Source organism: Vipera ursinii (assembly GCF_947247035.1).
Source record: "Vipera ursinii genome assembly, chromosome: 1".
NCBI lineage: Eukaryota > Metazoa > Chordata > Lepidosauria > Squamata > Viperidae > Vipera > Vipera ursinii.
Window position 1 is genome coordinate 266,175,329 of NC_139512.1, and position 27,164 is coordinate 266,202,492.

Genomic DNA, 27,164 nt, shown 5'->3' on the forward strand with positions numbered 1-27,164 from the left:
CCCCCCCTCCACAGTGGGCGGCGACCCGGCGGCTCGGATCGGATTCGCACAGCCAGCACTGCAGTGAGAGAGAGTGAGTGAGCCAGGCAGGGGCAGAGAGCTGCGAGTGCAAGCACGCCCCCCCTAGATGTTGCGCCCGGTGCAGCCGGCCCCCCCTGCACCCCCCACGCTACGCCACTGCTTTCTCCTGTCCTTCAAGACCATTCCCTGTTCCCCCTACCACTTATTTATTAGGCTTTTGTATCAAGAGTAAGTTCTGAGTTCATTTACCCAAACCCACCTGGAACCTCTGGGCTAGGCTCATTGCACTACAGTCCACTTGCAAGGAGACAATGGGGGCTGTGCTTGCATGCCCACTCTTCCCTCCACCCACATTCTTGCCATATGTTTTCAAGTTCAAAACAGCTACTGCTTCTATGGTAGCTCTTGTTCTGTGTAGTATTAAAAAGCTAAACATTGAGAGCATTGTTTGTATTTCATTGCATGTGCTGTAGGCACTGCAACTTTTGGTCTTCAGGGATCCAGCACAGCTCTGGGTTTGGTGGCTTATGGAGTTTTTGCAAAGCCACAAAGCGTGTGTATATGAAAAGAGAGAGTATCTTAGGACAGCCGTTCCTTCCAAATGTGTTGGGATTGCAAATCCCAGATTTTCAAGTCAGTACCAAGTCTACAATCCATAACAACATAATCTGGTTTCCCAGTAAGGAAAACCTTTGGGAGTTGTCCATATGCTCAATGTTGGTCAAAGAAATTAGGCTATCCTAGGGGATAGTTGTTTAGTCTAATTCTAATATATATAAGTGCATCAGTCAATTGACAATTGTACTACATTTTGGAATCTCTAGGCATCTCTCTTTCATTCACTAACACAGAGGGTGGTCAGTATTGTTTTAGGTGAAGATCAACTAGTTCCTCTGTTCCAAAAGTTAAGAATAGAGTGTCTTATAAATTGTAGGAAATGCCTCTTGGAATTTAGCCAATATACGTTTTGATCCTCTCTTGATCTTTATTTTCACTAATCCTTTTCTTTTTGTGTTCTTTCCTTTTGTAGATCTGCCAGAATTCTGTCATTCATATTCCTCCCTCTTTGTCATGCTTTCTCCCTTCCCACCCCCAGATATTTTTTTGTTAAGTTTAATTACACATTTTACCCGCTTTGCTAAGTATAAATTAACTGCCCACAGTACAGTAAAAGAAAGGTAAGGTAAAATCTCTGAGTCAGGTTCATTTGCTGTTGATTTCATGGCCATGGCCATGTTGTTTTCATAGTAGCAGTATTGAACTGATATGTTTTGCCCTCTCCTGGCTTTTTTTTCCCCAATTGCCTAGTCTATAGACTTGGTGTTTCCTGGTTGTCTTCCATCCAGGTACTAACCAAGTCTTTCCTTGCTTACCTTTTTGACATTAGCTAAGGTTCACTAGAAATTGCCATCGAGTTTGGCCCAACAGACCAGAACATAGTATTAAGGCAGCATTGGTGGAGCAGTGGGCTAATGCCTCCTTAAGTAACACCAGCTGCCTGCAATTAGTGCAGGTTCGCATCCCACCAGGCTCAAGGTTGACTCAGCCTTCCATCCTTCCGAGGTAGGTAAAATGAGGACCCAGATTGTTGGGGGCAATAAGCTGACTTTGTAATAATGCCGCTTGGGGGGTGTGTGAAAGCCCTAATAAGCAGGCATATACATAGAATGAAGGCTACTGCTAAGCTTGTAAGCCGCCCTGAGTCTTCGGAGAAGGGCGGGATATAAATGGAATTAAAATAAATAAATAAATAAATAAAAATAATTCCATTCTCAGCAACGTATAGTGGACTCAGAAGTGGGGTATAACAACCTTCTTAACCTTTTTGATCTTTTGGTGGTTTTTAATATTCTTGACCATGGTATTCTTCTGGACCTGCTCAGAGGGTCGGGCTTAGGGTCTACAGTGTTGAGATGATTCCTTTCTTTCCTTCAATGGGGAAAGAAAGTTCTAGCCCTCAACCTCTGTTTTATGGGATGCCTCAGAGTTCTACACTCTCTCCACAACATCTAAATAAAGTCACTGGGTGAACTTGTTTGTCATCAGTATGTTGATAATAATCAGTTGTACATGTCTGCCCTGGGCCAAATAGATAGCACAGTGACGGTTCTGTTCCAGTATCTAGAGATTATGGAGACCTGGATGGGGAAGAACAGGTTTTAGCTCAATCCTAGCAAGACTAAATAGCTGTGAGATTTGGTCCTCTGAATCCAGAAACTAGACATTTATCACCATTATTCCTGAAGGGAGTGAACAAGTGAACTTCAATAATCTTCCTGGACTCACAGCTCTTCCTCAAGGAGTAGGTGGCAGTTGTACCTAAGAAGGATTTTGCACAATTTCATCTGGTGCACCAATTGTGTCCATTCCTGGATTGGGAAGCCCTGCTTGCAATCATCCATGTTTGTATTTCAGACATTTCAAAATTAAAGAAATGACTAGGTTTTATACCTGCAAAAAATGTAGATAACTATATTGCTTTGAGAGTAAAAATCTAAAGCACATTTATTAGCATCAATTAACATGATCATGAAAACAATCACAAGGGGGTTTTTCTGATTGGAAATGATCAACTAAGGATCAATCATGTGATCATAGGGAAATATCTCTGGAATCTATAGAAAGTGTTTATTTATACAAAAAACGAACCTAGAAATTAAATAATGAAATGAAAATATATAATGAAATGAAATGATAGACTTTTTTTAATCTCCCGGGTATTTTTGGAAAATTTATTTCATTATTTATTTGTTTGGAAGATTTATATAGTTGTGTAATTGTGACTACAGGCAATGTAAATAATAATAATAATAGACAATCCCAAAAGTTCTCGAGCACTACTTGAACATCACTGGCATTGACTCTTCATAAGTCAGTTACAAAAGGCAGCTGTACTTGGAACAACTTACATCCTACAACGATACACTTAACCCCATCACACAATGACATCTGCCTATCTCAGTTCCTTGGGAAGGACTCAGTAAGTGGATAAAAATTCCTTACTGGGAAACCAGATTATGTTGTTATGGATTGTAGACTTGGTACTGACTTGAAAATCTGGGATTTGCAATCCCAACACATTTGGAAGGAAAGGCTGTCCTAAGATACTCTCTCTTTTCATATACACACGCTTTGTGGCTTTGCAAAAACTCAGTAAGCCACCAAACCCAGAGCTGTGCTGGATCCCTGAAGACCAAAAGTTGCAGTGCCTACAGCACATGCAATGAAATACAAACATTCCAATTAGAATCATAATTATGTTTGCCTTATAGGAAATACTTTGCAAAGCTAATTGATCCAGTAGCTTCCTTGTTACAGCAACCTCTGGGCTGGGATGACAATTGAGAGCAAAACAAAGTATTTCAAGGAAAGATTTCATCAAAAGGTCTGGAGGCCAAACTCCTGATCTTTCAGAAAAGATAAAAACTAGCTTCTTCTAATCTTCTAATGTATTGACTTTCTGGTGAAACTAGTGGGAAAGGGAAACCAAAAAAGGAATAATCAATGGAGAAGACATAAAAGGGGGGAAAAAATCTCACCCTATTTTATTTTTGGCAAACTAAGCAGCTCTTTTGAAACGGGGGTCTTTCAGCCATGGATTCTCCATTACTTTTCCAATGGATTTTTATGCCAGCCATTACATGTTTAGAAGATTGCTAATATAGTTCCTGATGTTTTTAAATAAAAGGGCAAGTACCTGGAGTTAAATCAGAAACTCTTCATGAAGTGATGTATCTTCATATCTACAACTATTTGGGAATACCAACAAAGGTAAGGATTTGGATTTGGATTTCGCTCCATTACTAGTAATCTTTCCCTTCAGGGTCAGGATAGAAAGCTGATTTTAGGAAAGAAAACTTCAATTTTTTTTCTTAAAAAATCATTCTTTACAAGTGGATAAAAGAAACCCTGGACGGCATCCAAGCATCAATAAGATTATAATCAGCTAATTTGTTCAAAAGGAATTTGACAGTTTGAACAGTGAGCCTCCATTTCTCCCCTTCCGTCTTCCACTTTCTAGCCATTTATTTTGGCAAAATTAGACTGTTTCTCTCCCATAACAGCATAGCTTCTCTAGGTCTAGCAGTCTCGTACCTGCAACACCTTTGGGCAAAAAGACATGTATTCTCCTTTGTCAAGCAGTATCAGAAAAAAAGTATTATTGACTAGTTAAAATGAAAGATTTCCTAATGAGGCTATAATTGATAGTCACACATGATACCTGTAATTACATGAAATATTCTTTTGTTTTGCTTTGGGAAGAAAGAAAGAAAGCAAACCTTCAGGCTTTCAGGGTGTGTGTGTGTGTGTGTGTGAGGGAGAGAGAGTTCAAACACAAACTCTTGTACACTCAGTTATCCCTCCAGCTACAAATAAATTTTAGCATTCATCAAATCTCTTGCCTGTTGGGTTCACATACAATCACGACACACCTGCAGATTTCAGCAGCCCGTCCTGCTGGCTGGCTTCTTCTCCATCCCATCCCCTGAGTGATTCATGCCAAAACACATGTTGAACCATCAATACGGAGCTGGTTATAGCCTTTCAAGTGAATGCTTCAGAAAACATTGGGCTCCAGTAAAACCAGTCGCAATGTGATTGGTTGCATTTCAGTTTTCTAACCCCCTAGCAAGAAAGAAGAACTACAGGAAGTCCTTCAGTTACGACCGCAATTGAGCCCCAAATTTATGCTCCTAAGTGAAACGTTTGTTAAGTGAGTTTGCCGCATTTTACGACTTTTCTCGCCACACTTGTTAAGTGAATCATTGCATTGGTTAAGTTAGCAACACGGTTGTTAAGTGAATCTGGATTTCCCATTGACTTTGTTTTTCAGAAGGTCACAAAAGCTGATCCCAGGATACTGCAACCGTCATAAATATGAACCTGTTGCCAAGCATCTGAATTTTGATTATATGACCATAGCGATGCTGCAAAGGTCTTAAGTGTGAAAAACATTCATAAGTCACTTTTTTCTGTGCTCTTGTAACTTTGATCAGTCACTAAATGAATTGTTGTAAGTTGAGGATTACCTGTACATTCTTTCCATCCTGGTAGATCTGGCTTCCAAATGCAAAACAAATGGCAGATTTGGGACTTTCCTTCTCCTGATACTTTAGTTGGAAACTTTTGTTGTTGTTAGTTGCAAAGTCATGTCCGACCCATCGCGACCCCATGGACAACGTTCCTCCAGGCCTTCCTGTCCTCTACCATCTTCTGGAGTCCATTTAGGCTCATGCTTACTGCTTCAGTGACTCCATCCAGCCACCTCATTCTCTGTCGTCCCCTTCTTCTCTTGCCCTCAACCTTTCCCAGCATTAGGCTCTTCTCCAGTGAGTCCTTCCTTCTCATTAGGTGGCCAAAATATTTGAGTTTCAACTTCAGGATCTGGCCTTCTAAAGAGCAGTCAGGGTTGATCTCCTCTAGGACTGACCAGTTTGATCAACTTGCAGTCCAAGGGACTCACAGGAGTCTTCTCCAGCACCATAGTTCAAAGGCCTCAATTCTTTGGCACTCAGCCTTTCTTATGGTCCAGCTTTCACTGCCATACATTGCAACTGGGAAGACCATAGCCTTGACTATATGCACTTTTGTTAGCAGGGTGATGTCTCTGCTTTTTACTGTGCTGTAGATTTGCCATGGCTTTCCTCCCCAGGAGCAAGCGTCTTTTTAATTTCTTGGCTGCAGTCCCCATCTGCGGTGATCTTGGAGCCCAGGAAAATAAGATCTGTCACTACCTTCATTTCTTCCCCATCTGAAAACTTTTTTAAGGTTTCCCTTTTTTAAGATTGGGATGCAGTTTCTCCCTCGTGACTAGGATACAGTAATACTCCTACTTCTCTTTGTTGCTAACGGTATTATGCTAAATTGTTATCCAAACCAAGAATCATATGATATAAATTAGATCCTTATGGGCAGCAAGACTTATAGAGACACATTTGTAGTCATTTATACAAGGATTAACCCCCATATTTAGGGTTTAAAATGGTCCAAAGCAGAATAGGTTTTATTGCATTTAGCTCTTTTCAGGAAATCAATGTCAGAACAAATTTTATAATCTATGAATAGAAAGAACATTATGATAGTATGGTTTAATATATCATGCTGTTCTATCCTTTCCTTAATCATGTGTTATTGAGTAAGTCACAAGGGCTGGATTCAGACAACATGCTAAGCCGTACACTACTTTTTGCAATCATACTGGCTCTGTTTTGTACAAGACAAAAACTAAAAACAAATAAATTATATTATGGCTAAGTTCAGTATGATGGCCAGTATCATCTATCCCAGATGGGGTCAGGATAAATTTCAAATAAACTATAATGTAGAAATTTCATCGATTGGTGATCTAAAACTTTCTGTTCTTTAAGGTATTTTGAGCTATTAATCATGACCGTTCAGAGGGAATCCAGCTTTGTGTACCTTGTGGGGACCATTTGCTTCCTCAATTCTTTAAGCACTATGTTAAGCACCATTGATAAATACATAAAGATAAATCATACTCTGTCTGCATGTGGCAACTTTAGGAGATTGTATTGCCCTGCAACTGGATTTAATCCAGATTGTTACCTGGACTTCCCTATTGTTGTTGTTTTTATTTTTTTAGAGCAATTCTACATTCAAGGTCTACCAGATTAACTACCTTACAATCTGTTATATCAGCAGAACTTGAGACACATTGCCAATATAAGAAATATGTGGAAGAATCGTCTAGATACACCAGCATAACAACTAAGACAATGAAGTGTTGTGGGCAGCATGGAAAGGCTCAGGCTGTTTTAGTTCATGATTATGCTTCAACTCACTGAGCGCTTTTTTAACCAAGCCAAGAACCAGTCCAAGGATCTTTTTCACCCATTAACTTCCGTGGCATTTGAACTCCTCCATTGGCAGGCACTCATATGAGAAGTAAGTTTGGTCCTTAAGCACCATGGAAAGCTCCAAATGAGGAATTTGTTCACTTCCCAATTTCCACTCTTTCTTTTCCTAACTCTAGCACTCTGCTGGAGAATCAGAGAGAGAGAGAGAGAGAGAGAGAGAGAGAGAGAGAGAGAGAGAGAGAGAGAGATGATATAGATATAGATATGCATATATGTATATATATTTGTTTGCCGCTCATCTCACCATAAAAATATGGTTCTTTAAAGATCTAAACATGAGTGGTTTTCTTGTAATTACTTCCTGCTTTAATATGTGTGTCCTGATAAGCAGTGCAACCTGATAAGCCAAAGTCAGAGATTCCAAGGAGAGTTAGATCAGTCCAGGCCAATCTGGTTCAATCAAGCACTCAGGACCCAAAAGAAATACTAATATTTCTGAAGAACAGGCATAAAAAGTATTTTAAATGAAGACAAAAGATCAGGAATCCAAGTGATCTGTTGGAGCAAGGATCAGGAAAGCTGCAACAGATGTTGCTTCCAATTCTCATATGCCATGTCACATCTGTATTCCATATGTGCTTATTAAATAGCCACTTTGAACAAATTTCTGAGAAAACATTTACTTCCAAGGAACCCAGCTTACACTGTGCTCTCTGCAATGCTCCACTACTTAGCAGTAGTACTATTTCCATAGCTTTGGAGGTTCTAAGATATTTTGAGTCAGAATTCAAAGAGGTGATGGGGCCTTACAAGGCCCCTAATGTCATCCTTTGCTCTTTTAGGTGTAAACTTTTCACCTGTTCTATGATATTCTCATCAGACTTTCCTCTTCTTTCCCTGTGGAGTCACCCAGAAGGCCACAAAAGGGTATCTTATGTTTTCAACCAGTATGGTACAGTAAAAGATTCTTGATTCTTCAAGCAAACTAGATTCAAAAGAAAGTACTCTGGCAATGTTAGCCACATTTTCAAAATGATAGTACATTCCGTTATTTTAAATGATAAATAAGGTTTTCCTGTTAGTAAAGATTACTGTCTAGTATGGTATTGACTATAATGTTTGTTGGATTTCATCAGAGTTCTTCTCTTACATCAAATAATGTTCCCAAGTATGGCATTTGCACTATAGTTATTCTTTAAAATCCTGCGCGATGAGGTGAACTCCTGTTACTTGCTCCAGCTCCTGCCCACCTAGCAGTTTGAAAGCACGCAAATGTGAGTAGATTAATAGGTACCACTTCTGTGGGAAGGTAACAGCATTCCAGGCACCTTTGGCATATAGCCACGCTGGCCACATGACCATGGAAAATATCTTTGGACAGTGCTGTCTCCCTTAGCCAAGAAATAGAGAGGTGCACCATGTCATAGACTCAGACATGACTGAACAGGGAAACCATTGCCTTTACCTTTTTATTCTTAAAATAATTTACAATGGGTAAGAGGCTGGTGTCCTTTGCAGCAAAGTCCTATACAGGTCTATTCAAACATAAGTTCCAATGAGTTTTAATACTTTTTGATAAATGTTTATAGAAGTTCAGCTTTTTATCAGGAACTCTAATTTCACACCTCAGCTCACTTGTGGATTGCATTAGGTGGCTTTGTACATATCGTTACATAATTGCTATGCTGCATTGAAAAGAGTAACCATGTGTAGATCACGAGCTCTTGGAAGGAAGGTTAGAATAACAGTGTGATAAATAAACTTGTGAAAGCAACCCTGGATGTCAAGTCTTCTCAAACAAGAAGCATCATAGAGTTTACATCCCTTTGGGTGAAGGTGTCTTCTCCTCTCGTAGAGTGGAATATGGAATGTTCTATGAAAGAACCACGTGCAACAGCTCCTTGGACTATGCCAATATCAAGAGATTGCGTGGTATTGCTCTTACGCCCTTTTTACCAATAGATAAGGATTCATAGGCATTTGGCTTCAGGGATCATGCGTGCTCTATCAATGTATCCATTCCTAAAGGCAGCTTCATGCAATCCTTCCCAAATAAGAGTGAGTGAAGATATTGATGCATTGTTCTGTACCAGCCTGCTACCGGCCCTGCAGAAAAGGCAGGGACAACCCCTTTTACAAGAAGGCAAGAGGCTGGAATTAAGCCTGCCAAATTTATTGATACAAAAACAAACAAGACACGAACCAAGAAACAGGAGCTTTTCAAGTGGTTGCCTTCAGCAAACCAGCCCTCCCACGCATTCCCCTTTTAAACAGTTCAGGGCGTGGCTTCTCTCTGCCTCCTTCCGAGGTGCCCCATTGCCTTCCTCTGTTTACTCCTGATTGACTGCCTCCTGCGTTGGGCGTCCTTGAACAGGGCCAGCTGTGGGTCATCTTCATCCACGCTGTCAGGCTCACACAGCTGGGTCTGTGTCGTGACCAGGTGGGAGGGGCCTGGCTGAGGGCTCTCATCAGCAAGCTCTTCAACACCCCCCTCCTCCTCCTCTGAGTCGTCCGACCCAACTGCCGAACCCACAGGCTGACCCTGAATCACAACATGCATATTCTATAACTCTATCACTTTGCTTGCCGTGTAATCACAGACAGCATAAAACTTATGAGGAAAGAAAAGCACAGAACAAACCTGTTTGTAAAACTAACACAGAGACCATGACAGAAAGAACAGATATCACTGAAAATGTATTTTCATAGGTGCTTGGATAACATTGACTGATTGCAGTCCAAATATATGTCAGTAAAATTTATTGTGACTATAGTCTGAATAACACATAAAACGCAAGCTAATTAACTGCAGACTTTTCAGAAAACAGACATTTTTATGTAAACCCAAAGAGGAATGTTTCTGTTTTTGTAAACAACTTGTTACAAAACCGGCCAGGAGGTATTATAATGTTATAATAGTATCTGGTAAGGAATGGGAAGAAGGGCACATCGCTTAACTCTGAAATAGATAAATTAAATACAGGGTGGGTGGGTGGATAGACAGACAGACAGACAGACTGTTGTGATTCAGGGTCAGCCTGTGGGTTCGGCAGTTGGGTCGGAGGATTCAGAGGAGGAGGAGGGGGGTGTTGGAGAGGTTGCTGAGGGGGTTGAAGATCTTGCTGATGAGAGCCCTCAGCCAGGCCCCTCCCACCTGGTCACGACGGAGACCCAGCTGTGTGAGCCTGACAGCGTGGATGAAGATGACCCACAGCTGGCCCTGTTCAAGGACGCCCGACGCAGGAGGCAGTCAATCAGGAGTAAACAGAGGAAGGCAATGGGGCACCTCGGAAGGAGGCAGAGAGAAGCCACGCCCTGAACTGTTTAAAAGGGGAATGCGTGGGAGGGCTGGTTTGCTGAAGGCAACCATTTGAATAGCTCCTGTTTCATGGTTCGTGTCTTGTTTTGCTCTGTTTGCTTTTGTGTCCATAAATTTGGCAGGCTTAGTTCCAGCCTCTTGCCTTCTTGTTGTCCCTGCCTTATATGCAGGGCCGGTAGTAGGCTGGTACAGAACACAGACAGGGTTTTGTATGCCTTCTAGCCCAGTGCTTCCCATTTGAACAGATAGCATCTCTCCAATTCACTTAACATCTGGTCCACAGCTGGGATCTCTTGTAATGTGTCAGTTCCAGGGATTCAACCTAGGTCTAGGACTTCCTAATGAAAAATTATCACCACTGAATGATACGAATAGTGCTCAGATAAACATGAGTTCGTTCAAGTGTACTGAATTTTTTAACTAAAGCATATACTAGGCAACAGGAAACAAGAAGGCTTAAATATAGTTTATCTACAGTGGAATCCACTTGCAGAGATACAGTTTCAAAAGCTGTGGGAGTTGGTGAAAGGCAATGAGATTATGACACTTGTTCCATCAGAAGTAAGATGAAAAGCGAGAAAAGGAAAGTAACTTTTTCATGAAACAGCTATAAAGTTGTAGCTTGCAAACAAAAGAGGCACAATGTAATTAAAGCATTTTGAAGTCCCAGAAAGTGGCTCAACACAAAGTGTAGTTTGAAACTGTACTTTTTAATACAAGGCATGTTAATTAACTTTTAAAATACCAAACACCACTAGCGTAAAAATATATATGTATTATTTGGGCGACATTTTTAGAGCCCATTTGCTTGTACTGTGAAGTTTTTGATGCATCCCATGCCATCAAGTCAGTCTCTTATCTCATAAGATGAGGACAGATCCTGATTCAGATTCCAAAGCTTCAAAGTTTTCCATGGACTGGATGAATGTAATTATACCAAGAGAGAATTCAAAGAAACAATTGAATGATTAGGTGGACATATTGAGCCCAGAGAACCCCCCAAATAACTGGCCATAGAGCGGAAAACAAATGTGAAGCCAATCATATGAAAATAGGCTTTAGGCTACATGCAAATGCAAACATCTAGAAGTAAAGAACTGGGTTTAAAGATGAATATCAAGAAAAGTCAATCTGCTATGACTTGCCAATGTTTTTTAGCTAAGCTTACTTTAGCTACTGAGGAAAGTGCAGTGCTTGCTGTTTGAATATGTGAAGAAAAGGATTGTTTGTTAGGCATTTATTTGTTTCTTTATTAAATTTCTATGCTTACTGCTGGTTGAGGACCCAAGAGTTGTTCATCAATGTCCATGAAAAGTAGAAAATGATGGCACCACACCTTTGTCACCCGGGCCATCAGTCCAAGAATGTAGAAATGTAGAGATTGTAGAGTACTTAAAATTACTACTTAAAATTACTATTAAAAGATAGAAAAACCTAACATATCCATTTTTAAGTTTTCTAACAGCATATATCCTATGAGTGCAGTTTCATCTGGTGACATTAACAACATAGCATTTTATCTTCAGTCACCCTAAAAGGAAATCAACTGCCATGTGTTTCCTCAAAAGAAATGATAATGACTTGGTGAAAGACAAGGAAACAATGTATAGATAGATGGGAAAGGTCTAACAGATGAAAGATGACGTTCTTGGAGGATGAGGGTTTCAATCTGAACTTACTACTGAAAGTTTCAGAATTTGATCCATACAATCTGAATGTGGCTTTGCCAGCTAGAACAGCCTGAGGTAGAGTGCCTTCAGTGTACCAAAGAACAAAATCGTCCAAATATTCAAAGCAAACTGTGCCATGAATGGATTGTTTGAAAATTGAAAGGTAGAGGTTCAGAAAGATCACTCGGTAATATACAAGGCCTTGAAATCACTTGCACTTTGAGAACAAAAAAAAGGGGCTATCCTAGAGAAAACACGACAGACTCTGAATCACCTCAGGTTTACATTTTCATTAACATTAGCCAGACTACTGGATCTGCAACTCAAATCAGTTTGACTCAGTTAATATCGGGGTATTTTGTGGAATCAGATCACCTTAGAAGTCAATGAGCAAAATAATAGGCTTGTCTTCATAATTCCATGTTTTATTTGAAAGGTGAAAAGGGGGGTGATTTTTCCATCTCTGAGGCAAAGGAAGGAAAGCCAGATGTAAAAGGTAAATATTAGTCCTAAATTGGCATAGTATTTCCTTCCTGTTCCAAGATTTGCTTTAACTTTTTGGAACATTTTCATTTAAAAAAAAACCCACTCTCTTTTCTGGCATATGTGTGTGTGTGTATTTGTGTATGTGTGTGCGTCTGAAAGAATACTCACACTCATATGATGGCACAAAACTGTAATTTCCCACTAGTTCAGGTCCTAACATGATTGGACTATTTGGGTGTTTAGACAAACATTGAAAATTACTTCCATCACTTTCTGATTTTTTACCTCCTGGCTTCAGTCTTTGATTTATTGTCTACCTCTCAAATGTGACATTTTTGTGATATACTTTAATAGTTACCACACCCAAAACCCTTATATTATTATTATTGCAACAGGAGTTCCCTTCCCCTGCACACATTTTCACTCAGCAGCGTCCTTTTCAGAATGTAATAGATAAAAAACTGGAGCACAAAAGTTTTGTGAAGGGATCTTTTATATACATAAAGAACTTGAATCATAACTCCCCCCCCCAAAAAAAAAAATTAAGAAACTGGAGCATTTTCTTCCTTATGAAAGGCTACAGTATTTTGTTCAGGAAAAGAAAAGTAACTAAGGGGGGATATTAGAATGATTGTTAAGAACTGAGAAAGTAAATTCAAACACATGTACTAGATCCATATTTGATACAAATTGCCCGTGTCACATACTATGCAGGGCGTGTTTTAACCGTGATTTGTGAATACGATGCAATTGGATTCACGAATTTCCTAAGTACGTTACAGCTTAGTATGATGTGAGAATCCAATCAACTAAGGCGCAACAAAAGAGAAATACTTTTCAGTACAAGGCACACTTAATTTATGTAATTTATTGACATGCCAGCATGATGACTGGTGAGTAATACCTGTAAAAGAAGGTGGGCAGGTGGCTGAGAGGGATGAACAAAGAACCCCTGAGTGTCCCAAAGATGCTTTTCAAAAGGCAGAGTTCCATGTTAAGAATAGATACTCCCACAGGTCACCCCAGCATGAAGGTCATCCCAACTGCCTATCTCAAGGGTAGGCAACCTTGGCTCTTTTATGACTCGTGGACTTCAGCTCCCAGAATTCCTGAGCCAGCACAGCTGGCTCAGGAATTCTGGGAGCTGAAGTCCACGAGTCATAAAAGAGCCAAGGTTGCCTACCCCTGGCCTAGCTAATGCAAGAAAGGACCTGTATTAAGGGGCAGCAATATAGGAAAATCTTGAAGGCAGATAATCACTTTGGTGATGAAGAGAAAGCTATCATTTCATCTTGCATGGGAGAAGGAGTCTGTAAATCATTGTTGTATTTTTACCAAGAAACCACATGGATAGACAATAGGAAACTATTGACAATATAGTGCCAGAGGACAGGCCCCACAGATCAAATAGCACCTAATGAGCTAATGAGGAAGAACATTGTGAATGACTATCTTGAATATCTTCATTTGATGACGACTGAATATCATACAGGATTCAATTTCTACCTAATAGTACAGTTCAGTTAATTTATTTTATTTATTTATTTATTTTATTTTATTAAATTTATATACCGCCCTTTCCCGAAGGACTCAGGGCGGTTTACAGGGTGATTAAAAAAAAACCAAGATACAAAAGTTAAAAACAAATTTTAAAAAATTATATTTGTCCCTGCATAAATAAAACCCCAGTTAAAATAACATTAATCCTCAGCCTGGGCCAGAGAGCTCAAAGAGCCAGGTCTTCAGGTCCCGGCGGAATGAACGGAGGTCGGGGGCAGTCCTCAGGTCCACTGGCAGCTGGTTCCAAAGGGCAGGCGCCCCCACTGAGAAGGCCCTATCCCTGGGTGTCGTTCGCCGCCAATCTCTTACCGGCGGCACCCTGAGAAGACCCTCCCTGTGGGAGCGCACTGGACGAAGGGAAAAGTACACTTGACATAACCAAGTGTATACCGATCCCAGCAGGCCTTATTTAGTACCAAAGCATGTTTACCAAAATTTACTGCGCCTGGCCCTAACCTTCAGGAAAAGTAAGAGAATATTAAGAATTGTAGACTCCTTGGCACCTCATCTGGTTATAAGATGCTGAAAACAATTGTCAACACAGCCATATAGTGGTGTTCTCTTTCTAAGTTCTTTTAAACTTTAAAAACAAACAAACCCACTTTTAAGTAAACCACGGAGATGCAGACTGGGAATAGAATTCTGTTTGGTATATTTGCTTTCAGCTGAAAAGCAAGGTCTCTTCTGCAGCAGAGCCACAGAAACCTGTGGCATTTTGAAAGCTAATGCATAAAAGTTCATAGATCACAGTCCACTTGATTGCATAGGTTGCATGAAGTAGATTTTGATCTATATAAAAGTATCCTTTAATATGCTATTAAGTGTCAACAGAGCTCTTTGTTGCTGTTGTTTTTATGAAGATCAGCATTCACTAATAGTTGTCCCTTAAATAGTTGTCCCTTAAAATTTTATATTTGTGTGTGTGTTTCCTGAATTTCAAAAAGAATAAAAGATAAATTTATTTATTTATTTATTTATTTACATTTATATACCGCCCTATTCCCTGAGGACTCAGGGCGGTTTACAGGGAATTAAAAAATCCACCATACAAAAGTTAAAAAACCAAATTAAAAAATATTAAATTGACCCTGTATACTTAAAACCCCAGTTAAAAATTTCTCCTCAGCCTGGGCCTGAGAGCTCAAAGAGCCAGTTCTTCAGGCCCCGGCGGAATGATCGGAGGTCGGGGGCAGTCCTCAGCTCCACCGGCAGCTGGTTCCAGAGGGCAGGCGCTCCCACTGAGAAGGCCCTATCCCTGGGTGTCACCCGCCGGCAATCTCTCACCGGCGGCACCCTGAGCAGACCCTCCCTATGGGAGCGCACTGGGCGAAGAGCGTTTGATGCCGGCAGCAGGTGTTCCCTCAAATAGCCCGGACCCAGGCCATGTAGGGCTTTATAGGTAATAACCAGCACCTTGAATTTCACCCGGAGGGCAACCGGAAGCCAATGCAGCTCGCGGAGTAGAGGTGTTACATGGGAGTATCGGGAGACCCCCATTACAACTCGCGCGGCCGCATTCTGCACCAGTTGAAGCCTCCGAGTGGTCTTCAAGGGCAGCCCCATGTAGAGAGCGTTACAGTAGTCCAAACGGGAGGTAACAAGCGCATGAGTAACTGTGCGTAGGGCGTAGAGCTAGAAAAAAAAGAAAAATGGAAAATCAGGAAGAAAGCAAGATAAAAGTGCCAAAAGAAAAAAAAAGAAAAAGTAAAGAAAATAGAAAAAGAATGACTTCCAACTTCATTTGGTATATATTTAGTTTAATAATAATATTTCTATACAGCCCTTCTCCCGGAGGACTCAGGGCGGTGAACAGGGCAAGAATAAAAATACAGAATTAAAAAAAACACATTAAATTCTAACTCAAAGGTAAACAAAAGTGTATATTATTTCTATAATTCCATTAAACTCTAATTATCAAATCACCCAGAAAAGGAGGGTCCTATGTTTGATAGGAAACGACTCAAGCAAATTAATAAGGGGTGAACAGAAGAGATTCCCCCATCCCTGAAAACTGATTATTTTTGCTACGGGGATGAAAAACATGGGGCTGATTTTTACTCTGATCCAGCCAAAATATCATTTCAGCACCTCTTCCAAATCAAAATTTATCGGGAAATGGTTAGGTTTACTAAAGTGATCTTGACATGTATTGTATAAGAATTAGAATGAATAAAAAATCATTTGAATAAAAACAGAGAGCCAACTAATTTCGACCTTCATCTATCATAATGTGCAGACTGGAAGACTAATAGGTATTTTACTCCACTCTAGATATAGAGCTGGCACCTTCCTTAATCTATGCCCCAGACTAATTACCAGTAGTCCTCAATTTACAACAGTTCATTTTAGTGACTATTTGAAGTTACAACGGCATTGAAAAAGTGACTTATGACCGTTTTTCACACGACCGTTGCAGCATCCCCATGCTCACATGCTCCAGACGCTTGGCAACTGACTCATATTTGTGATAGTGTCCTGAGGTCAAGTGATCATCTTTTGTGAACTTTTGACAAGCAAACTCAATGGAGAAGCCAGGTTCACTTAACAACAATGTTATTAACAACTACAGCAATTCACTTAACAACTGTGGCAAGAAAGGTTGTAAAAAGGGGTGAAATTGACTTAATAACTGTCTTGCTTAGCAACATAAATTTTGGGCTCAATTGTGGTCATAGGTCGAGGACTATCTGTAGTTCATCTCATCTGTCATGCAATGCAGGAAGGTAGAGGGGAATCCGAGGTTTGCTATCCCCTGTTATAAATATAGAAAAAGAAATTCAGAGCAGAATTAAGCACCAGCTATTAATCTACAAATCTATGTGAAATTGTGGTCACAGAATTGTTCTTATTACCATCTCTTTTTTCTCAAATTTTAATAAAACTTTTAAAAGGTTTTATTGTAAGGGTGGATTATTAAACTCAAATAAAGCATTCCTCCACTGTGATCCATCACCTCCTTCCTTGCGTGGATTAAAGAGTGCCTTACAGGTTTTACTTTTTTCAGTATCAGAAGAATAAGATATCACTTTCTCCTGTTGATGCTCCTTGACATAGCTACTGTGTTGACTGTGTGATATTTAACAAAAATAACTTCTAACATTATGCAGCCACATACTAGCATGACATCTGTTGTTGAGAGAAGGTGTCGAAAAATGCACAATCAGTTCAAAAAGTTCCTTTCCTTTCTGTTGACAAAATAATGGCTTGGAATATTTTCTGATGGTCCATATTCTCTTACCCTGATCTTTGGAAAATGTATACATTACATTCCTGGTTCTGAAACTGGCAGAAATTCCAGTACCAATAGGAGTAAATATTCTAAATCATGAATGTACATGGAAAATACCATGTATTTTCGGAGTTTCGGAAATACGGAGTACCTTGGGGATCACCTGCTGCCGGCGTCAACTTCCCTCCGCCCTGTGCGTTCCCACAGAGAGGGCCTCCTCAGGGTGCCACCGGTCAGAGAATGTCGGCTGGTGGACCCCAGGGGGAGGTCCTTCTCTGTGGGCGCCCCGGCTTTATGGAATCAGTTGCCGGTCGAGCTCCGGATGGCACCTGACCTTCGCTCCTTCCGACGCGGTCTGAAGACCTACCTATTTGAGCAAGCCGGCCTGGCCTGATGGGGGATGTGCTGGGGTTTTTATTGGGGATTTTTAATATTATTCTACTGTTTTTAGCTCGGGCTCTTATTTAATTCTTTTTTTAATTTTTGTATTCTGTATTTTATATGTGCCCTGTTCACCACCCTGAGTCCTTCGGGAGAAGGGCGGTATACAAATATAATAAATGAAATGAAATGAAATGAAAATATAAATATGCCAATTTAAAGTTATCTTTCTTCAGTCAGTAGTTTATGGAAACATATTCCAAATAAAATTTATTTTTTAAAATGTTTAACCAAATAAGTGGATACATATTTCAAATAGAATAATCAGATTATTATTATTTTAGGTTATAATTTCTTTGAACATAGTCCTAATTTCTCATCATTATATTGCTTCAGCTCCTCCAAACTCTTTCTTCAATCTTTCAGAACTTTATTATACTAGAACGTATATCTTTTATTGGGAAGCATGAATAGACAATTAGTTCTTCAATACTCAGTGGCCTGGAAAGTACATTTTGAATTGCTGCCTTAGTTTTTAATATTTTCAGATACAGTTGGAAAAAAAATCTGTACCAAGAAGCCTTGGAGTTCTGTGCCAGAATGGAATACTAAATTGTTCAATAGTATAATTCAACATAAAACAATCTCTATGTTGCCAATGAAGCCTTATTTCCTAATAGGAGTTAGATAATACTATTTATATTCTTTTGGAGAAACATTATAGATTTAGATTACTCAAATGCCTTAGAATAACACAGAAGTCACCACTAATTATGGAGGTGGTAATAATCTTGGAAGAAATCCTTCTTCTCTTAATTTTTCTCCATCTTCTTCTCTCCCAAACAATGTTTTTCCACCAATTCTACATAGCATGCACTATTTCAGTTATCTGAACTCTTTAAATTTTGCTCAAGAAAGGAAAGATACATCTGTGAGTCAAGTTATATTCTTATGGGACAGTGTGAGCAACAGATCACCCCTCCAGATGTGACTGACTAAAACTATCTTCCCTCATCACTATTATGCTGAGTAAAATTAATGAGGATTTAACAACATCTTGAAAGATACTCATCAGAAACCTTGCCACAAATAAGATCTACTAATTTGATTATGTACTTCCAAACTTTGAGATATGTAAGAGTGCCCTAACCCCTGATACCTGATCATCATAAAAATGCTTAAATAGATTGGTGAGGTTTCCCAAAGTACCCAAACTTTTAAGAACTCATCAAAATTTGCTGTGGTCTGCACAGCCAAAAACCTTTCTACCTTCTACGTTTTCTTTTTTTTCCACAAAGAAAAAAATAGATGTCATTTTGGAATTCATACATTGTTATGGAAATAACAAGTTGCTATATAATCCTCCCCCAAAGTAAATTCAAGCAATGAATAGCCAACACTCCAGAAGATAAGCTTAAGATATAGAAGGATCTTGACAGACTTGAACATTGGGCGCTATCTAACAAAATGAAATTCAATGTGAAAAAAGTAAGGTTCTACATTTAGGCAAGAAAAACCAAATGCACAGGTACAGTATAGGGGGTACTTTGCTCAATAGTAGTACCTATGAGAGGGATCTTGGTGTCCTATTGGACAATCACTTAAAAATGACCCAGCAGTGTGCTGCAGCTACCAAAAAAGCCAACACAGTGCTAGGCTGCATTAACAGAGAATCAAGATCACGTGAAGCGTTAATACCACTTTATAATGCCTTGGTAAGGCCATACTTGGAATACTGCATCCAGTTTTGGTCATCACGATGTAAAAAAGATGTTGAGAGTCTAGAAACAGTATAGAGGAGAGCAACAAAGGTGATTAAACATCTTTATATTAAACATATAAAGAACGGTTGCTGGAATTGGGTGTGAAATGAAGAACTAGAAGGACATGATAGCAGTCTTCCAATATCTCAGGGGTTGCCACAAAGAAGAGAGAGTCAAGCTATTTTCCAAAGCACCTGAGGACAGGACAAGAAACAATGGATGAAAACTGGTCAAAGAGAAGAAGCAACCTAGAACTAAGGAGAAATTTCCTGACAGTTAGAACAATTAATCAGTGGAACAACCTGCCTCCAGAAGTTGTCAATGCTCCAACACTGGAAGTTTTTAAGAAGAGACTGGACAGCCATTTGTCTGAAATGGTACAGGGTTTCCTGCCTAAGCAGGGGGTTGGACTAAAAGACCTCCAAGGTCTTTTCCATCATCGTCATCGTCATCATCATCGTTGTTGTTGTTGTTGTTGTTTAATGTTGTGATTGTTGTCTACCAAATGCTTGGCCATATACTCTATTATATACCAAATAATGCAACAGCACTGTCTGGGATTGCGCCAGCCAGGAGACAACAGTTCTACTTATTAAGTTCATCAGCCAGGAAGAAAACTGAAGCTACACATTATAGTTTAATTGGAGCCAACTCTAGTTGAGGATCCTTTCTCCAAGCAAGGGGTTTTTTATGCTATTTTGATCATTATTTATATAGGATTGCTGCAGGAAGCTTTGAGGTTCCAAAGCAGGGGTAAAAAACAACGAAAGAAATTAATAGCACAGTATGGTAACCCACTGTTAGTTTCTTCCAAAAAGAAGAAAAAAATGAAAACATTTCATAATTCTCATTGCTGTCCAAGAATAGAATAGGATCACACAATCCTTTAAACACCAAAAGGAAATTGTAAACAAAGCATAAGATGGCCCTCAGGGTTCTAGGAACTATAGAGAAGATGGAAAAGCAGATGGCATGGAATAAAGACTCCTGAGAATCTAAAAGGCCTGCCAATACAGGGCGCCAAAAAGTGCGGGTGGGGTGGGATTAAAAAATTTCTTTTTAGTAGGAGCTGGAAGGCAGGTGTGCATGTGTAAATCTCAAGCAAACGGGAGATTGATGCTGAAAATAAAATAGCTGTTACTCTGACTTGTACTTGTCAATAATACATATGCCTAATGAATGAGTGGAGAAAGAAAGAAAAGGCTTTTAATGGGAAAATTCCAAAAGAATGGCAGCAAAAAATGGGCAGGCCTTTGTAGACTTGAATTTCCACGGCTGTATGGTAAGATACGATTTCCAATACTTGAGAAACCTTCTCTTTCCTCAAGCAATTTCAGCAACGTAAAGAGATGAACAGCCTCCTGAAAGCAACATGATGCCTACTTTAAAAGCGCCGAAATCTCATCTCAATTACATAACGTTGAGAAAGACGATAGTTACTGTTTGGATGGTTCTTCCATTCACCCAAGGAATGGTCATTCCTATCAAAGCACTTCCTTGAAATTCTCAGGGCTATTTCCAAGAATTAGCCAATCTTTGACTAGCTGCAGAGAAATTAAGAAGGAAGAAAAGTGGTTTTCAATACACATGGCCTTTGCTCCTACAGTCCTAAGAAAGAGGCAGTGGCAAACCACTGCTGAAAATCCCTGCCAAGAAAAACTACAGGCGCATGTACTGGCAGTCTCTGAGAACTGGGCATGATTGAACTGGCTAAATAGGAAATTTAGCAGGCTAAAATGTTGTTAAGGCCTGGAGCTAATTAAGGAGACCTGGAATTACTTCTCTTAATACATATTTATTCAATAGCATTCAATATTGTTGTATTTTACCGGTCCACTATAGACAGCGTCCTCTCGTATGGTATTGTGGTTTGGTATGCTGGTCTGACAGCCGCAGATAGGAAGGCATTACAGAGGGTGGTGAGCACAGCACAAGACATTGTGGGGTGTCCCCTGACACCACTGGATGACATCGCCAGGGCTCGCTGCCTTGGAAGAGTGAGGAAAATTCTCAGGGATGACTCAACCTGGACGGTATCTCTTTACTCTCCTACCATTAGGTAGGAGATATAGGAGTATAGCCAGCCACACCAACAGGCTGAAAAACAGCTTAATCGATGGGCTGTTAGGCTTTTGAACGGGAAAGAATTTTTATAAACTTCATGCATATTTGACTTGCGAGGCCGGTGTGTTGTGCAATTAGTTCACATGGTGTAATAAGATGGAGGGTTTGTGTCACTGTAAGCTGGGGGGTGGGGGCACAAAGGGAGGCTCAGCCAATCTCAATGTATACATGGTTGTACTTTGACAATAAAGGTTCATTCATTCATTCATTCATTTGGTGGGGGTGGGGGGGTTACTTCTCTTTCCTACCTTTTTACAAAAGCGTGCCCATTGTGTGCATCTATATTTATGACCTCAATATGAGTTTTTAATTTTCTTCCAGGGGCATTAGTGCTTCTGTTTCAATAATATGGAGAAAGGCTGACATTGCTGAAAGAGAGGCGGTAGGATCCTTTCTGCTGTAAATGTTCCTCTTTTCACCTCCTTTAGCTACCCAAGGATCTAGGAGCTATCACAGGCCTTGATGTCATTCCTGCTTTATGCCAGGTAGGTTTTCACACACACACACACACACACACACACAAACACACACACACAGAGAGAGAGAGAGAGAGAGAGAGAGATCTTCTAGATGCCAATATGGTGTTTCTTAAGTGCCTCTCTCTCATTGCAGGTAGTACACTGAAAGCATTTTTGAAAAATGAATAGTTCTGAGTAATGAAGTACTAAGGGCAAAACAAGTGTGGCAGTGGTGCAAGAATGAGTAATTAGGCATTAACATGAGACCTATGAAGCAGCAGTGAGAAAAGAGCTCATTTCCCTCTGCATCTGCAGAGAATCACCCAAGGGAACTCTCTTCACCTGTAAGGCAGATGGCCCTATCTGATCTCCATTATAAACATACGAGTAACATCAAACCTGGTATGAATGTTACTTTGAACAAAAACATAGAGGGTCCACCACACAGCCTAATAATATAGTCTGAGTTTGTTTTGTAGTTTGTTTCCTGAGAAAGTTGATCAGATTCTTAGATTTCAGGGCCACTCTTTGTATGTTATCTCCTTCCTGGACACTAAAACTCCAGTTTTGCCAATGTTCATTACAAACTGAGTCTTCTAAGGCCTTCAAAGAGATTGGTGATGTGGCCTTGTTTAAGAAAATCTTTCAACCTGGAACACTTTAACATTCCACATTAGGCTCTGTTGGTAAATAAGAAGGTAGTGCTTTTAATGAAACCACTGATAAGATCCTTTCCAGCAAATGCTACGATACAAATTTGGCATAGAAGCAAGTTTGATTGTCTGAATGGATGAGCTATGTTGGAAAAGACTTGGGAGAGCATTGCCTGCCCTGGCTTCTGGCTTCTGATCAGTGGTGGGATTCAAATATGTGAACAAATGGTTCTCTGTGTGGATGCCATTTACAGAAGTCTATTCTGGGCCTGGGCAACAAAAAAATAGCTACCGGTTCTGCTGAACTGGTGCAAACTAGCTGAATCCCACCACTGCTTCTGATACTGTTGACCACAGTAACCTGCAGAGAACTTTAAGGTTGAAGCTTTGTGATGGCTCTATGACTCTCCTTCCAGAAAAACCAAAGATAGCACTGTTAAGTATTTGGCTTAGTTTTCTAGGAATTGTACTGAGGAATCCTATAGGGTTGTGTCTTATCTGCCCTGTTACCTAATTAGGGCTAATAGATGGCAGAGTTTCACCCAAAGCTCTGCAACAGAACTTTCTTTAAAAATCCACAAACTTAGGAACAAGTAGCAATGACTCCAGGGAGACATGTCAAACTCGCGACGTCATGTGACGTCGCGCGACGTATCAGAGCTTTTCCCCCACTGCCGGCAATGGGGTGGGCGTGGTTTCCTCGTGATGCATCCGGCCCGTGGGTCAGCAGTTTAACACCCCTGCTCCAGGGCATGGCTTGGCTAAAGAAGTTACTTTTACTATAGATACTAAAAGATCTAACAATGAAGATAAACTACTAAAGAAGCAAGCAATTCACCTTCTTTTTTAAAATAGGCCCAGGATTTAAAACTTCACCTCATCCACTGATCCTTAGATAGTAATGGATTTCTCACCATTTGCTTTGTAACATGTGGAAGCCACTTGGTCTGTCAGGCCTTCAGCTGTTTCCTTCTAGCCTCACATCAGATACTGCAAAGATCTGCACAAACATTAGAGTACAGTACATATTTTAGTTGTCTTTATTTCTTTGCTGCTGTCCAAATTTTTGCAGCCCTGTTCTGATAATCCTAATTTAGTATCCATATGAAGCTTTTCAAAAGAGTCATTCAGAAATTTGGAGACAACTGTCATTTCTCTCAGCTTAACCCACCTCACTGTGCTGTTGTTGAAAGGGGAAAAAAGGAGAAGAGAGTATTAGGTACATTTGTCATCTTGAGTTATTTATAAAAATAATAAATACAGGATAAACATAAATAAACAAATAAGCTGTCATCAACATGCTAATTACACTCATTTTTGCCTTTCCTTTGAGCTCAGGGTTGAAATTCTGCAGGGCCTAAAAAGCTAGAAATGAATGCAAGCAAGTATAACTTTTCCTGATTCCAGAGACTGTTCTTTGGAATTGGGAATACACCTGTTATGTTGGCTGCCAAGGATCAGATTGCTTATATTTTGACAGCAAAATTGTGCTAGTTGGTGAACAAAATCTTGGTTCTCTGATATGGGATTGCGGGCAGGGAACAGCTCAGCAGTAAGATTAACTTGGAAATAGCTGGCAGACCTTGTGTGATGTGATAATGCTAAAAGAGATTTTTTTTAATACGTGTCTTTGTGTATAGTTGGCATGATTCCATATCCATTCTTATTCTAAAGAGATTTCAGTATGTAGCTTTGCATTTAAAAAGACATCAGTTCTGTTGAACAGTTGACAACAGCGAAACAATACACCATTCTCTTTAGTTTTTAAGATACAAAATGCAGTAATTATTCATTACTGAATAATGACACCAAAGTCAAATTTCTGTGAAACCATTTGAATAATTTCAAAGATGATTGATATTAATCTGAATTACAGCTTATAACTAGACACATTTTTCCTTGCAACATTATTTTATTTATTACTCTTCCTGGCTGCTTTCTTGTTGATTTGATCCTCACTGCCCCTTATAGCATTCATGAAGTGAACCTGAAACCTGCTATTCTACAACAGTACTATTAAATAGAACAGTACTAGTAAAAATTGGAAAAAGCAAGATCCAAGCCCCTAGTCCTCTTGAATTTGAATAATTCAAAGCAGAATGGTTATTACCCCAAGAGAAACAAATGTGCATGAAAGAGCCCCCAACCAAAATGTTGCATGTTCTTTTAGATACAGCAGTTTCTACTCTTGAAAATATGTGCTTTATTTTAAGTAGAACAGCAGTTTGTTTTTTTTCAGCAGCAGGAATTACAACTTACAACCATTCGTTTAGGGACTGTTTGAAGTTACAACAGCTTTGAATAAAGTGGCTTATGACCGTTTTTCACATTTATGACCTCTGCAGCATCCCCATAATCACACGATCAAATTTCAGCAGCTTGACAGCTGATTCATATTTATGACGGTTGCAGTTTCCCGGGGTCACGTGATCACCTTTTGCAACCTTCTGACAAGCAAGGTCAATGGGGAAGCCAGATTCACTATTAATTTAACAACTGCAGTGATTCACTTAACACCTGTGACAAGGAAGGTCACAAAATGGGGCAAAGCTCAGTTTACAACTGTCTCACTTAGTAACAGAAAATTTGAGCTCAACTGTTTATTTGCCCAGCCTGGGCAAATAAAATATCCAGATACATGTGTGATCCTCTTCCATATTATGGTGGTTTGGTTTGGCTTGGTTCTGTACTGTTCTGTTATTTTCTCTTCTGTTTTGTGGGTAGGAAGGAGCATGCTTTTAGATACAACCACCACCACCCAAATGTTATTTATTACTTCTTCATGTAGTCTTCAGTTAGAAGTGTTTTTGCTGAACCACTCAGATAACAAGAAATATATTCTGCAAATCTTTAATGAATAAATCAATGGTGGAGCAGTGGGCTAATGCCTCCTTAAGTAACACCAGCTGCCTGCAATTAGTGCAGGTTCGCGTCCCACCAGGCTCAAGGTTGACTCAGCCTTCCATCCTTCCGAGGTAGGTAAAATGAGGACCCAGATTGTTGGGGGCAATTAAGCTGACTTTGTAATAATGCCGCTTAGGGGGTGTGTGAAAGCCCTAATAAGCAGGTATATACATAGAATGAAGGCTACTGCTAAGTTTGTAAGCCGCCCTGAGTCTTCGGAGAAGGGCGGGATATAAATGGAATTAAAATAAATAAATAAATATTTCCTGAATTTAATATTTCTGAATATTTTTTCCTAGGTGATCTTTCAGGAGCTTGCCTTGAATTCAAAGCATAATTACCTACCTAAAGATATAAAACCCTAAAGCTTTCTATTTGCATTGCAGTGGAAAAATAGTGTACCGTGTACTATGAATTATTTTTATCACGATGAGCCTATCTAGCACTCAGAAGAAAGCTATGAAACTGTGGTACAGGAGTTAGAAAACCTCACTGGATTGATCTTGCTGGGATACTGTCAATAGATTAAGACTTCACGAGTCAGAACTGGTTGATTCATAACAGCTGAAGCAAGAAGGAGAATATTTGTCTTCTCATAACTGTTTTACACTAACATTACCAAGCCTGAATTTTTTTTTCTCAGCTCACTGTCCAGATATGACTCAGAAGAAGAGTAAGAATCAAAAATGCAAAATTCAAGTTCCATTAACTGTGACTTGTGCAGCCATTTTTTGTAAAGGACAGCATTTTGTTCATTTCTCGACATCATTTGGTGTGCAAGATGACCTTGTGGCCATTTTAGATCTGGAAGTGGGATTGATCAGATATCTGCAAGCAGAATTCATTTTAATTAAACTGTATCACATTTCAGAATAAAGTTACTCTCATCAAGAGTCTTGTTAGAAGCAGACTCATAAGAACACAGAGCACAAGTTTAGGATGACATTTAAGAAGATCTTAAAATTATTGCATTGTCCACAAGAGTGATTTTTATCCATTAGCTTGCATTACAATGCAAGTGGGAAGTTGCAAGACATTTTATGTGAAGGATTAATGGCCACAAGTGCGGCTCTTGGTCAAGTTACAGAAATTTCTACCATAGCTGAGGATTCTGATTCTTATTTAGAAAGATTTGAGATGCAAATCATATTTGTTTATGCATGTAATATAATAGCATCTCCCCAGTAGGCTGGATTGAGAGCATCACACACCACAGATATATCTACAGAGCCTCATTAACAGTAAAATAAAAAGTATTGCTATGGGGTACACATTTAAAGCACACTTGCCACTTTAAATTAGTGACTTGTCATATTGTGAGAGGCAGAGCCACATTATACAATGTCACACTTTCCAAGGGTACAATGTGTTTGTATGGTATTTCTTTCCTTGCTTTTTCAAAGACCAGGATGCCAAACCTTTATTCTGTGAGTATTACCAGTGTTAGAAGTGACAGTAGATGCATTAAATAAATACTTTGCTGAACACACAATTTCAAAGTATCTATAAGGCTTGTTATAAATGACCACATCAGATATGTGTGAGGCATCCACAGAATCTGTTTACTCTGATGAAACAAGTTTTGTGACATCACAACTCAACTTCACTCATTTCCTAAATTACGGCATATAAAAGGCTGGAGCTTGCAGCCTTGTGATGGGCAATGTTCCTTTAGTCATTCCACCCCCTTCCCCACTGCAGACATCTTTGACCATACATCAGCCTATTTTAAGGGAGAGGTTTATGGCATCATAAAAAAGCTCAAAGCTATATCCTGG

At 39.7% G+C, this 27,164-nt stretch overlaps 1 long non-coding RNA gene across 1 annotated transcript; it reads left to right on the plus strand.

The window, feature by feature from the left end:
* The first annotated feature begins 3,604 nt into the window (after positions 1-3,604).
* LOC310631841 lies at positions 3,605-25,719 on the plus strand. Its single transcript, XR_014490732.1, has 3 exons — positions 3,605-3,792; positions 21,800-21,856; positions 25,686-25,719. It is a non-coding gene; the product is annotated as an uncharacterized lncRNA (long non-coding RNA).
* The last annotated feature ends 1,445 nt before the right edge of the window (positions 25,720-27,164 follow it).